General features: G+C 39.8%; 1 protein-coding gene across 2 annotated transcripts in view; it reads left to right on the top strand.

Annotated features, from left to right (window-relative positions):
- Positions 1 to 497: 497 nt before the first annotated feature.
- The window catches only part of CNTN5 (contactin 5), a 673,487-nt gene continuing 660,855 nt past the window's right edge, over positions 498 to 13,129 (top strand). The window contains exons 1-2 of one of the 2 annotated variants that reach the window (XM_030042492.2): positions 498 to 616; positions 1,368 to 1,465. The gene's annotated coding sequence lies outside the window, so the exon portion shown is untranslated. Of the gene's footprint in view, positions 617 to 1,009; positions 1,595 to 13,129 lie in introns of those variants that run through there. The other variant, XM_030042491.2, reaches the window with a different exon arrangement.

Here is a 13,129-nt window from a genome sequence, read left to right as displayed (position 1 = left end):
AAGGGGAAAGAAAAAGGGGAAAGAAAAAGGGGAAAGAAAAAGGGGAAAGAAGAAAGGAAAGGAAAAGGAAAAGGAAAAGAAAAAGGAAAAGGAAAAGAAAAAGGAAAAGGAAAAGAAAAAGGAAAAGAGCAGAAGGAAAATCAGCCTAAATCCTCAGAGAAGCCACTGAAGGCCCAGAGCGGGAGCGCGCCCTACACGCACGGACGCGCCCGGCGCGGCCGCGGAAGACGCGAAAGGGGACCGCGAAGGAGCAGCGCCGCCAGCCCTGCCCCGGGGCTCCGCACCCGCGCTCCCCGCGCGGGGCCAGGCGCGCAGCGCCCGCGGGGGCGGTGCTGCGGAGGGGCGGTGCTGCGGAGGGGCGGTGCTGCGGAGGGGCGCGGCTGCGCGGATGGGCGAGGGAGGGGGGAAGGAGGGCGCAGCAGGGCGGAGCGGAGCGCAGCGCACCGCCGGGGATGGGGCGAGGCGGGGCGCTGCGATCTGTTGAAGCGGTCCCCGCAGTTCACAGCGGACGGGTGGTGGGGAAGGGAGGAGGGAGGGAAGAAGGGGCTGCCGGAGCCGCGGCGTTAGAGCCGCCGGGCTTGCTGGCCCCGCTGCGTTCCCACTGCCAGCAGCCGTGGTATAAAGACGGGGGTCGCGCGGGTGCGGTGCGGTGCGGTGCGGTGCAGGCAGCACCGCGGCTCCCGGCGCCTGGCCCCGGCTGCAGGGCGCGGGGATGGGGAGGGTCGTCACCGCTGGAGGGGAATAAAATACACTTGGGGGGGGGAGATCTACCTGGAGGGAGGGTGGGGAAGGGGGGGGGAAGGAGAGGGTGGGGGCAGAAAGCGGTTTCTGGGAAAAGCCGGTGATTGGGCTAGAGAGGAGTAGCAGGTGAGGGGAGAGCGCTCGCCAACTCGCCCCTCGCCTTCACGCTCCCGGGCAGAGGAGTGGAGAAGAGGAGCAGGCGGCGAGGAGCAGGCGGAGGAGGAGGAGGAGGAAAGGACGGGGTGGGGGGGGCCCTTGTGCGCTTAGGGGTAGGGGCGAGCCGCGGGCGGCGGTGCGAGATGGCACACACATAAACACACATCCCCATCGTATATACGTACGCACACGTCCAGCCAGGGGCGGGCAGAGCCTCCGCCGCCCCCCCGGGAGCAGCCGGGGGAGGTGCCTCGGTCCCCCCGCCGGGGAGGGGGCACGGCGGGGCCGGGAGGGGCTCGCGGGAGCTGCCGCCGCGGATGCCTTCACCTGGGTCTCTTCATCCGTGAGAGAGGCGAGGAGGAGAGGCGGTCGGGTCTGGAGAACTACCTCTGGATGGTTTAAAAAAAAAAAAAAAAAAAAAAAAAAAAAAGGGAAAAAACCCCAACTCTGCAATCCTCTGCTCCCCACAGGCTCAGCACCATAAGGGACTGCTATATTTGAGGCTGTCAGGAGGATGGGAGAGAGAGACTGAGAGTCAGGGCGAGAGAGAGACGGTGCCACAGCAGCGGTAAGTGTCTTTGCCGTTCCCCCAGCCAGGCACTGGTTTCCCCGGTCAGACTTTGGAGTGTGTGCAGATTATTTCTTGTAATATCCATCGCGGCATCTCTGTGAGCAGTCTGCTGTGAAGCCAGCAATGGTGAGAGATCCCATTTTTGGGCTCCTACTGCAGGTTTATGTGTTTTGCTTTTTGTTTGGAATCTTACGTTGAAATTGTTGTCGTAATTGAGCAGAAAAGTTGAAGCAGAAATTACTGTGATCTACTATATGCTTCCTGTCATTTAACCAGCTAGCAAACTACCGCAGTGAATGAGTTGTGAAGAGAGATGTGAGGCTTTTAGAACAAATACATAACTCCAGAGAAAGAATGCCTATTTTAATGTGCTAATTTTTTTATGTTTGGGATTGCTACCTTGCTAAGGCTTGAGGGTGAAACAGAAAATAACCTAGCGTATTGAGTTTATAGTGATGCACTAAAAGTTGTGTTATGAAGTTCAGAATGGTACTCGGCTTTGGGATAAACAATTATCTCCTGAATTAAAAAAGTACGGTGCCTGGACTGTTCTCCTTTGCTGACAGGCAGAGGAGATGGAATTACATAAAGATGCACTGATTTTTCCTCTCTGATGTGAAGACTGGATAAGACTGTGTGGAATGTCTATGAGCTGGCTAGAAGATGAACTGAGAGTTATTTCTGTAACACAGAGCATGAAACTGTGTTTTTAAGATTTTTATCTCGGAAGAAAAATCGGCATCCATTACTGTACCTGTACTTCTTCAGATGTTTAGTTTCATTCCTGTTGAGCACAGAAACTTAATAAAACAGAAGTTACACAAGATAGTGTAATGTGACTACTTAGGACTAAAGTTTTCTATGTGTTGGAATATTTCAGAAATTTAACATAAAGTTTTTGCAAAGTTTGTTCATTTTTTTAATTTATAAAGTAATACTTTCCTTGAATGACACATTTTCAGTCATGTTTTTTAATGAAGGACCTGATGCCAAATTTTTCTAAGGAGTTGCAGCATTCCCCTAGTCTTCGGTGAGCTTTGGATGAGAACCTGAAGTTTGAAACTACAAATAAATTACATGCTCACTGTTAGCCAAAAGCTAAGGGAGATTCCTGATAATTAAAATTTGGGTGACATTTTCCAATTAATAAAAGTGCAATTAATTCTTGCTGAGTATAGTAGAACTCCTTCAGAAGTACTTTATGGCAATCAATATTAATGCAAGATCAGTTCATCATGATTAATATTATTACAGTGGATATCAAAAGAATTAGCAATAATTGGGCCATTACTTTAAAGTGCTATCAAAATACCTATTAGAATTTGTAAAAATACATTTTCATAAATTGCCTTTAATTACTATAGCATTTATCTGCAAAGTTTGAAGTAAAAAAAAAAAAAACCAAACCCCAAAACCTAAAACCCTTTCAATATCTATCTTGTTGGAAGGGAAGACGCTTGTTTACTAGAGGTATACTAAAAGAAAGACAGAAAACTGAGATGTGAACTACAGTAACTGAGGGATATTTCATGTATAGTGGCCCTCTGTGGCAATATGCTTTTAACCATGTGAATGATTGAGATGTGGTTAAGAAGACAAAGTCTTGAAGGCAACAAATATATAAAGGAAGGAGGATGAAGTGTTAAGCATTCTTGAAGGTGGTAACAGCTAAATAGTTTTAAAAGTGAACTATTCAGCATGCAGTTCTGTTTCATACACTTACACAGCAAACGCCCATGCAAAAAGTCAGAACTAGCAGAGTGTGACATAAAAGTGTGAAGAGAGCTACGGAAGGTCTGGTGACTAAGAGTGTAGAGTTTAGTTCTGTTGGTCAATATGAAGCTGAAGGTCATATGTTGAATTTTAGGTTAAAATGTCAGGGGAAGGGATCTTAATTTCATTTTATAACAGGGGCAGATGTACTAAGAATGAAAACAGAAAATACAAAATATCTGACTGGCTGAACTGTAGCAGAGAATGTGGAAGAAAACAGCTTTGACAACAGATCTTGAGGAAAAATATCCTAGCAGCTAAGATAAAAGGTATGATTAAAACCTCTGCTGTTAGGAAATAATAAAGTGCAACTTCAAGAAATGCATAACTTAGAGGACTGTCAGCACAGATTCTATACAGGAAGGTCATGACTGGCAAATTTGCTTGAGTCCCCTGAATAAGTTGCTGACATGGTAAACTATTGGGGAATCAGTGATATGATTTATGGGGGTTTCAGAAAATGTCCAGTTCTGTGCTCCACAAAATATTGATTTGGAAAGTAAATTTTGGAAGGAGTGCTGGAATGAATTCAAACCTGACTTAGAGATAGGGACCAGAGGGTGTCAGTAAAGGTAAAGAGCTCTGGATGAAAGGAGGAGGTTAAAAGTATGATGCTTTAAGTGACATTCTGAGATCCAGTTTTCTTTCTTGCTTGTTATAAAGCTGGCATGTTCAAAGAAAATAAATCTGATTTGCTAGCAGTACAGAAAAATCTGTTCCACTGAACAGATTCAGCACACTGAAAGTTTCCTGATTAGGTTAATGATAGGAGTATTTATTTTAAGTAATTAATGCAAGTCTTTACTAAAGGCATTGGAAACTATATGTTAAGAATATACATGCCAAGGGGCTGGCATTGAGCCATCTGAGGTGATTGGTTCAGTGGCATTGAAAAAGTGGTTCTTCTGAATGATTTTGTCTTTCTGCCTGTAGCCTGCAACACAGATCTTAGTTGCTCTGAATTTACTGCATAATTTGCCACTGTTGGTCTGCTTCCTCCATATGCTCCTGCTAACCGCTTCTGTGTTGCACTTTCCCTCAGTTTCAGAACCACCTCAATCATTTGAACAATTTCTTGTACTCTAAAATACTGAACTGAAATCCACCACAGTTTATACTGCATTCTTAATTCCTGAGAATCAGTGTCAAACAGACATTTGCTTGCTAATATTACGTTGGTAGGTGTTTCACAGAATTTATTTTCTTCCTTCTGTGCATAGCTTCTCTGATGCTTTTTTTCAGGGTCTGTTACACCCTGTATTATCAACTTCTTAGCACTTTACAAGGGAAAAATACTCTGTCTGGAAGTGATGGAGTCCCCACAGAGTTTTATCTTCTGAGCAATTCTGATCAATAATGCTATATTACAGGCCAGTGTCTTTTAAAAAATTACAAAATTGTTAATACTTGGTAAGATAAATATTCTGATTTTACTTAAATTTAAGATTTCAAAGCTTCATAATGTGTGTATATGTATGTATATCTGTGTTTATACACACGCATATACTATATGTGAGAGTAATGATTCTGTGTCTTTGCAAGCTGGAATGGAAGCAACAATAACATTTTCTGGTTAGTGGAAGGAAATGTAATGTGTTTGTTTTTATAATTAATTTCTTGGCTTATTTATGAAAATATCCAAAAATGTATGAATCATAAGAAAATGTGATCTTTGTTTATATGCTGCTTTCTAAAAGGGAGTTCAGGATGATTTCTCACTGTACTTCATAAAGGCCACAAATCAAGTTTTAGGTGTTGCAAGTGGATGTATAACAAGGCATTATGATGTCAGATCCTGTATGCTGTGAATATAATAAAACATAAGAATTACCATCCTTGCTACAGCAGATGTTCTTGATTACACATACCCATACTTATTCTGTGTAGTCATCCACTCAGACTAGCTCCTAAGCTTACAGAGCCATGAGGTTATGTTGGAATGATAAAGTCATTCATGCTGTCATGTAGTAGTTACCAACACCATAGTTCGCTCCTTTACATCTCCTTCAGTACCAAACTTACATGTCAGTCTTGGGAAAAATTGATAACTCTTCTCCATTTCCATACCTAGAAATAGAAAATGCATCAAACTCTTTCCGTCTATCAGAAACTCTTTGGGGAGTTTCCTTTTTCAGTATGCTCTTAAGGGTTTTATTGTAAATGGTGTTAAAACATGATGATATCTTTGGAGAACCTTCTGCTGCTGGAACTAAAAGCAGACAAACATTGAAGTTAGTTCATCGCAGTTACCGAGAGGGGTAAAGGATGACAACTTTCCATTCAACATACAGGGAGTGTGGTTTCAGCCTCTTTGTCAGTGAGAAATGCTCAGGTTTTAGTAGCCAGAAGTTTAAAATTTACTGTGTATCCAGTGGGACTCCTAGCCTGCAAAACATTTTGATCAAAACTAAATGTACGGCTTTGTAATTAATGCAGGCATAGTATCAGCTCAGTCTTTTGGGTGTCTTCCCTTACCAAGTGGCATCACCTTGCAAGAATTCATGAAGCCCATTTTATTTTTATTGGTTTTATAGTCTTCATTAAGTATGTGAGGGACATTGCCCTGTGGCTGTAACATTCCTGCTATAGGTTGTAACCAACCTGCTACAGCAATGCATTCAACCAAGAGTAGTAGCTACACAGATGGACAGGTAAAAGAAGACGACTTTGTGGTCATAGTATCAGAAGAAGCTAATCTAACAGCACAACCTCCTCACAGTATTATTTTGAGAAGACATTCATGCACTGAACTTGAAAGGTTGTAATTCTTGCTTAGGCATAAAAAGACATATCCAGAATGTGTTTGTTGCAATAATCTCCGCCAAAATGCGCTCTCAAAACTAAGTAGTAATTGGCAAGGAGCTTAACAGAGATTTACTTTTGGAAAAGCTGATTAATTATTACCTGTTTAAGTACACAAGCATTATTTTTTCTGAAAGATGACCAGTTATCCCCATTAGCTTACTCCACAGACTTTCAGATGCTATCTACTCTCAGTTATTTGCAGGTCTCCACCTAGACCTGGAGTGTAATGAACAAAACCACATGAAAATGAGTTGACAAAGTCACAGCATATATTTTACCTCTTCTTCTGAGATGGTTCTCACAGAGAACATTTTCCAGAAGTTAAGTATTATAGTCACTCAAAAAAATTATTCTGGACTTGCTGGAAGACTTTTGTGACATTCAGCACGGGTGGTCTGGTAGAGTAATTCAGCTTTGTCATGTTCATATTACTGTGATGTAAACAGGATTATTCATTTATCTTTACATTTATTCTTGTGATGGCTTGGACAGGGGACAAGTTGGACAGATTGTTAAATGGATTGAATAGAGAATACTGACAATTTCATGAGCTGTCTTGTTCCTGTATAGGAATTTCAGTATGCCTGCACAAAAAAAAAAAACATGGCTGTATTCCAAACAAACACTTGAAGTTCTGGACATAGAGACAAATTAAAATTCCATTCAGTTTGTTTTTTCTTTAATTACTAATTTCTTTTCCACAAGTATTCACTGCCTGGAATATGGTACTTATACAGCCCACTTTCTGGACCAAATTAATAATATTGAGCTTTGTATCTAAGGTTGCAGATACACATTTTCAAAAGTGAAAAAAAGAAGATATATAGTTCTGTACCTACTATTCAAGTTACTTTGATGTACAGTTCACCAACTGCATATATAAATTGTTGATTTTTCTATTGTGGCATAACTTGTAGGTACACCTATTTACATTTATTTACAAAAATGCAGATGCCACTTTAAAATGCAGTTGCCCCAACTGTCTAATTCACATTGCAAGTCCATACTAAATAGTATTTAGATTAGAACTCTGATTGCCATAAAAGATTTGTTGTTTTATTAGCAAGGTCCTCTGACTCCATTATAAACCTTATCATTAGTATCATCATCATAGCAACTAGGCACTATAATCATAAATCAAGACTGCATTGTACTAGGAGCTGTAAACACAAAATGGTCCCTGAATCAAAGAACTTAACTCAAGAGCTCTTCCCTTTTTGCTGTTATTTGTGACCTTTGAAAAGTTTACATCTAAGTGTAGACATCTGTGTTTCACAGCCATGCTACCAGGATCATGTACAGACTTCTTAAAGATCACCTCCCACACCAGAAAAAAAAACCACAACAAGATATGGTCTGCAACACTATGACATGTAATGATCACACATACGTGCTATAAAATGTCTTGCAAATTTGTCTAAAGACTGTACCAGAAGTCCACAATTACTTCTGAAATTTTTAGAAAGAGTTTTTAGACCTCTTTTCTAAATTAATTCATTTTTCAGCTTTCCAAAATCTCATGCAGATCAAATCTTATTAAAAACAAGTATATGGACTTTCACATGAGATTCCATTAGAAGATAAGTTCTAATTATTATAACTTTATATTTGTTTTTGTCAATCCAAAAATCATGAGTTAAAGAAACCAAATGATCTACTCATTCCTGTGCCATGGCCTTATTCTTTGTTTGGTTTTTGACTTCTGCACATCTGAGGTGATACAAGTTCTTGATTTCTCAGTCTCATGCTATGCAATATTTTCAAAATGTTCTCACTCCACTGTAACATATGCAGTGTCATGTATTATCGCTTACATAAAACTCAGCTCAGGGAATCTGGGAATAAAGCCATGACTTCTCTGATGTCATAACATCACTTTGATGTGTGTGTGCACAGCTTCTCATCTCAAACCCAATTGTGTAGTATTTCCTCTATCTGGACTTTGGGGATGCAGGTTGGACATTGAAATAGCTTCAGGCTGAGAAAGACTGACTGTTACATGGTTTTGAGAAGACGCATAATTGAAAACAGAGAACAGATCAGTTAACAAGGGAGGATAATTTATTAAGAGGACCATCAGCACACAAAGAGATAATTTAGAAAACATGATATATAGCTGAAATGTCTGCAGTCATGTTTTCCCCCTTGCATATCACAACTGACTGATTGCTAACATCTAAGTATTTATTTGCCTTATCAATCACTTTGTGCCTGAGTCATTCACTGATGGGCATAATCCTCTGTTTGTGACTTCACAAGGCATCTCTGGAGGAAATTTGAATGTCATCAGCAACGAATTGAGACATTACTGAAGGCATCAGGTAGGAGGAGGATGTTTGCACAAGGGGCATATTAATCAACAACAGGAGAAAATACGCAGCATCAAAGTAGCATAATTCAGTTGAATTTGGATTAAATTCTTGCATATTTTCTGCAAAGTAGAAGCAAGACAGTTAGACTGATTGATCAAGCCCTGCAAAAAGCAAAGCCCTTTGCTAGAAAATAAATAAAGGTTGAGCAAGTTGAGAAACATTAAGCGTACAGGAGTACTAAAGATTATACCCTTAAAAGGTCATTTATCACCAGAAGTTATTTGTTCAAAATTTCTGTTATCTCTGTAAGTTTTTATTAAATATCCATAAGTTACTATCAAGATTCCTTCTCTGTTAATCTTTGCAAAATCGTTCTTTTGAAACAGCACGATTTTAATTGTAAAAGAATGTAAAGGAATTTGCTAAGGATTTCTTTCAAAGCTGACAAAAATATGTTGAACTTATAAACAATATGTGCATGATTATATAGGATTATAGGATCTGTAAATGAGAATAAGGTATGAGAGAAAAAGGAACCTATCACAGTTCTGGGTTATTTTGCTTTAACAGAAAATGATTAAGTCTTCATATGTGACATTCTGCATCAAATAAAAGCTGGCATATGAGAAAGTGTGGTCAGTTGAACTCTTAATATTTACTAAAAATATTGTCTATTTCAACAACTGTATGCTAGTTACATGTGTTACCTATGATTTTAGAAAAGACAGCAGGCTGTTTTGTGGGGACTGGTTTAAAGTCAAAAGAATGTGGGTTATCAGAAACCTCTCCAAAAACCATAAGGGACATGCTTTCTTTTTGCAAACTACAGGAGTGTAACTAAGGAGCTTAGGGGATCCTAAGTATTTCTCTAAAAACTACCTGTAGGTGGTATAATAAGATCTGGAATATTTTGTCAGTGGAAGAAACAGACTGTAAACAGCTATATGCAAGGCAGTGATTTTGGACTTCTTGTTATTGTTTCTGGTTTTATTATAGTGTTGTAATGAGGTAACAGAGCAAAGCAAATACAAAGGTTTACTTTTTATTGGGCCTAATCTTGTTCTTTGAAATGGCTGAGAAAAATTCCATCCATTAACTTGAAAATAAAGATTAAACTAAACAAAAACTAACTTCTAGGATCAAGCACACTGGACATAGAGTTATTTTACTTCTTTATAGCATACGTCAGATTTTAAGACACCTCAGAGACACAAGAAGAAATCCCTTTTCCTTGTTTAAGAAAACAGTCCAACAGATCAGTCAATAGAAATTTTGGCAGACTACGGACAGAAGGTCCTGTCACAGGAGATTTTTATTGCTTTCTACTAATTGTTATTTTGAATTTATTAGTTACTAGAGTATGAAAAATATGATTGGATTTTGTGACTTCAGTTATAATTTTTATTTTTCTAGTGCAGTCTATTTTATTGCCATTTTCCTTTGATTTCCTCATCACCTGAGATTTTCCCGCATGTTGGCTGGCATGAAATTAGTTTTCTTAATTTGTATGCTTGATTTGCCTTTTCTGTAATTTGGATTTTATTGCCGATGTCAGACAAAGGAGAAGGAGATGAGGGAAGTATTGAGAACACAACCCTTCATCACTCCCATTCCCATGTATAAAGGCAGCAAATAAATGTATTTTATTAATGCAGTAAAGTCAGAGTCCTTGTGGCTTGAGATACATTAAAGAGACTCTCTAGCAATCCAAGGACTGCCAAATTAGACGATGATGAGGGAAAAGAAAGAAAAAAGAAATAAGAAAAAAGCACTTTCACATAAAATTCACACTGCATTTAACAAGCTTAAGAGAAAAACACTTATCCAAAGCTGAAAGCACAGGACGCTACAGCTTAAGAGCCATGCTTTCCACTGAGAGGCTGTCAGCACAGGTTGGGTAGTAGAGAAATGCTGGGGACCGTGCAGTGATGAATCCCCCTTTCTCTGCTCACTACTAAGTGGGTGAAGAAGGGGAAAGTCCACATAAATTACTCCTGTGTCACAGACCTGCACCTGCAAATGGACAGTCCCTCTATTGGGGATATGGAGGGTCACACAACACACACACAGAACACTGATCTGCGTTGTTGAGGTTTTTTGATATACTGGGTAGAGGCTGTCACCTGAACACCACTGGGAATCAGAGGTATTGTGCCTACCAGCCTGTCAAGTTAAATTTCTCCTAAAAATACCTTAGTGATCCTTATGACATGTTCTGGGTATAGGGTAGCTCTTTTATAGCTGTATTTCTTCTCACCCAAAGCATGCATTTAAAGACTGTGTCCTTAAATATGATGAAAGCAGGCAGTTGAAGTCCATTGGCCACTAGCAACTGCTGACTGCTGTTTTCTTTAACAGTTTGTGCGTACCTCTTACGCTGCTTCCAGTTCTCTTTCCTCATTGCCGCAGTATGGACATATCCTCACGCTTTGCCTTGTTTTAATTGTGATCAGGCTTTTGTGGCTAATACTTACTCAGAAGGACTCAAAACCATCCAGAGCCAAATTCTGTGCTGGCATAAGCAAGTGTAGCAACACTAAATTCGGTGGAGTCCTGTCTGCTCGTTTTAGGATGGCTCCCCCACCTTGAATTTACCTGAAACCCTCAACCCCTCCTACCCTCTGAAGCATATTTTGCCAGTGACAGTGACTGAGGAATTCCAGGCTGGATTTTAAATCTGCTACCAAATGTATTCTGGCTATGCTAGCAACAAGCAGAGCTGCACAAAAATTACCCATTTTTGTTCTGTAAGTGTCCATCTGCAGCAATGATGATTTTCTGCCGAAATATTTTATTCTTCTGTGAATGTGCAAAAATGTGTATTATTTTTTTCCCCTGCCGGTTCTGCTGACAAGCAGAACTTTTTCATACAGCTCTATAATTAGGCTCCAGAGTCCTGTGGAGACACACAGTAGAGTGGTAGGCTTTATATTCTGCAACACTTAAAAGTTGCAGTTCACAGACATGTGTGCTTACAGCTACCCCACCTCTTTGCATGCTATAACTAGTCTCTTCCATTCCCTTTGGATCTGTCCCCCTGTGTCTAAGAAAAATGAGAATTTTGAGTGTTTCTGGTCCTAAACTGCAAATCAGCACTCGACCACTGTGTGAAACTTTTGACAGAATGGAACAGAGTTTCAGGTCATCACTGAAAATCCCCACTCAGGAATCTTGCATTGTATCAGGTTGTGCAATGAAACTATCAAACTTTATATGAAAACTTATAACTCTTGGGGGTTTTCACACAGTTCTTTTCAGCATGAATGTGAATTTTTGTGGTTTCAATCACTGTACAGTGATCCTGATCACAAAGCCCAGTGATGAATATTTATATTATGTTCCTATAGCAAATCTATATAGTTGTAAAGAAATAGATCACTGGTAGAATTTGTATGTGGATTATTATATATTGCTATTGTATGGCCCATGGGGAAACCTTCCATTTTCCGTTAAGATAACCTTCAAACTAATCTGTTTTAAAGCATGCTATTATAGAGACCATGAGTCTTTGCTACTTGAGCCCACAGATAGCCTCAAACAACTGTAAATTAGTAACACTAGTTATACCTCCTAAAGATGGTTAACATCTGAGATTTCATGACTAGTAAGCTTCTATCCAAACCAGTTGGAAATATGGACTGATATGATTTGTTTAGCTTTGTATTGGCACAGTTTGGAGAAAAAAGATTTTAATGTTATAATATGGCTGATGAGAGTTACGGCTTATTCTTTAGCACTGTTACCAGCTGAGAAGCTGGTAGCTCATTTTTAGAGGTTTAATTAATAATGTAGACAGTTGAATCTGCCTGCTTGGACTAAAATAATGAGCAGAGAGTAAACAAACACTTTACGTTTCACTTTATGAATGGTGTGGTGCCACTTTAAATATTTAATGTTTTGATCTAAGTGATGAGTCAATTCTTGCAGGGTGCCAGGTTACAGCTACAATCTGGGCAAGAAAGCTGAGTTGTGAGCAAAGGTACGTTCCCGTAACCGCTTCCAACCAAGGGCTGCAGGAGATGGAAGAAGACCTAAAGCAAATGTTAAAAAGGAGGGTATGAAAATGTAGAAGCTGTCGGAAAAGAAATGGTAAAACAAACCAGACAGGAGGGGGAGCTGATAGAAAGCAGTTTAATGCAGCTCAGTGACTAACTGATCTCCATGTGAGGTCCTATAGGAGACAAGTGTCTCACACCCATTTAAATCTCAGGTGGTGGCTTATTCTCATTCCTTTGTATATTCAGGGGAAGAAAAGCTAAAAGATACCCCTCTAAACTTACTGGCTTTTTCTCATAAATATTGATGGTCTGGGGAAGAGAAAACCTAGACCCTGCCCACAGAGCAGACAAAGCTTATGTGTTGAGCATGCTGAAAACCAGCAGTGATTGCAATATCGACTTCAGGAACCATATATGCATGTTCTGAACAACTTCATACACAATCTTAAACTGAATATACACTTAAACAACCTCGACTGCAATTTAGTTAATCTTAGATGAAGTCCTGGACAAGTACCTTTAAGAAGGGAATGCTAATTACACCTAATCTTTACTTCATGGCATGGAATAGTACTTTTGGTATTATAACCATTTTGTATTTCTATCCAAAACATTCAAAAAACATACTCCTTAACCTTAAAAAATCTCTTCACTTTTGTGGTGTATATCTTGTAAACCTGAATACTTCTTTTCTCTCAGGTTTTTTCTTCCTTATTTTCAAAATGGCAAAAATACTGAATATCTGATAAATGCATTGTAAACTATTTTTAAAC

This window comes from Aquila chrysaetos, chromosome 19, assembly GCF_900496995.4.
Source record: "Aquila chrysaetos chrysaetos chromosome 19, bAquChr1.4, whole genome shotgun sequence".
Taxonomy (NCBI): domain Eukaryota; kingdom Metazoa; phylum Chordata; class Aves; order Accipitriformes; family Accipitridae; genus Aquila; species Aquila chrysaetos.
Note: the sequence above shows the minus strand (reverse complement) of the source record. Positions and strands in the feature narration are given on the sequence as shown.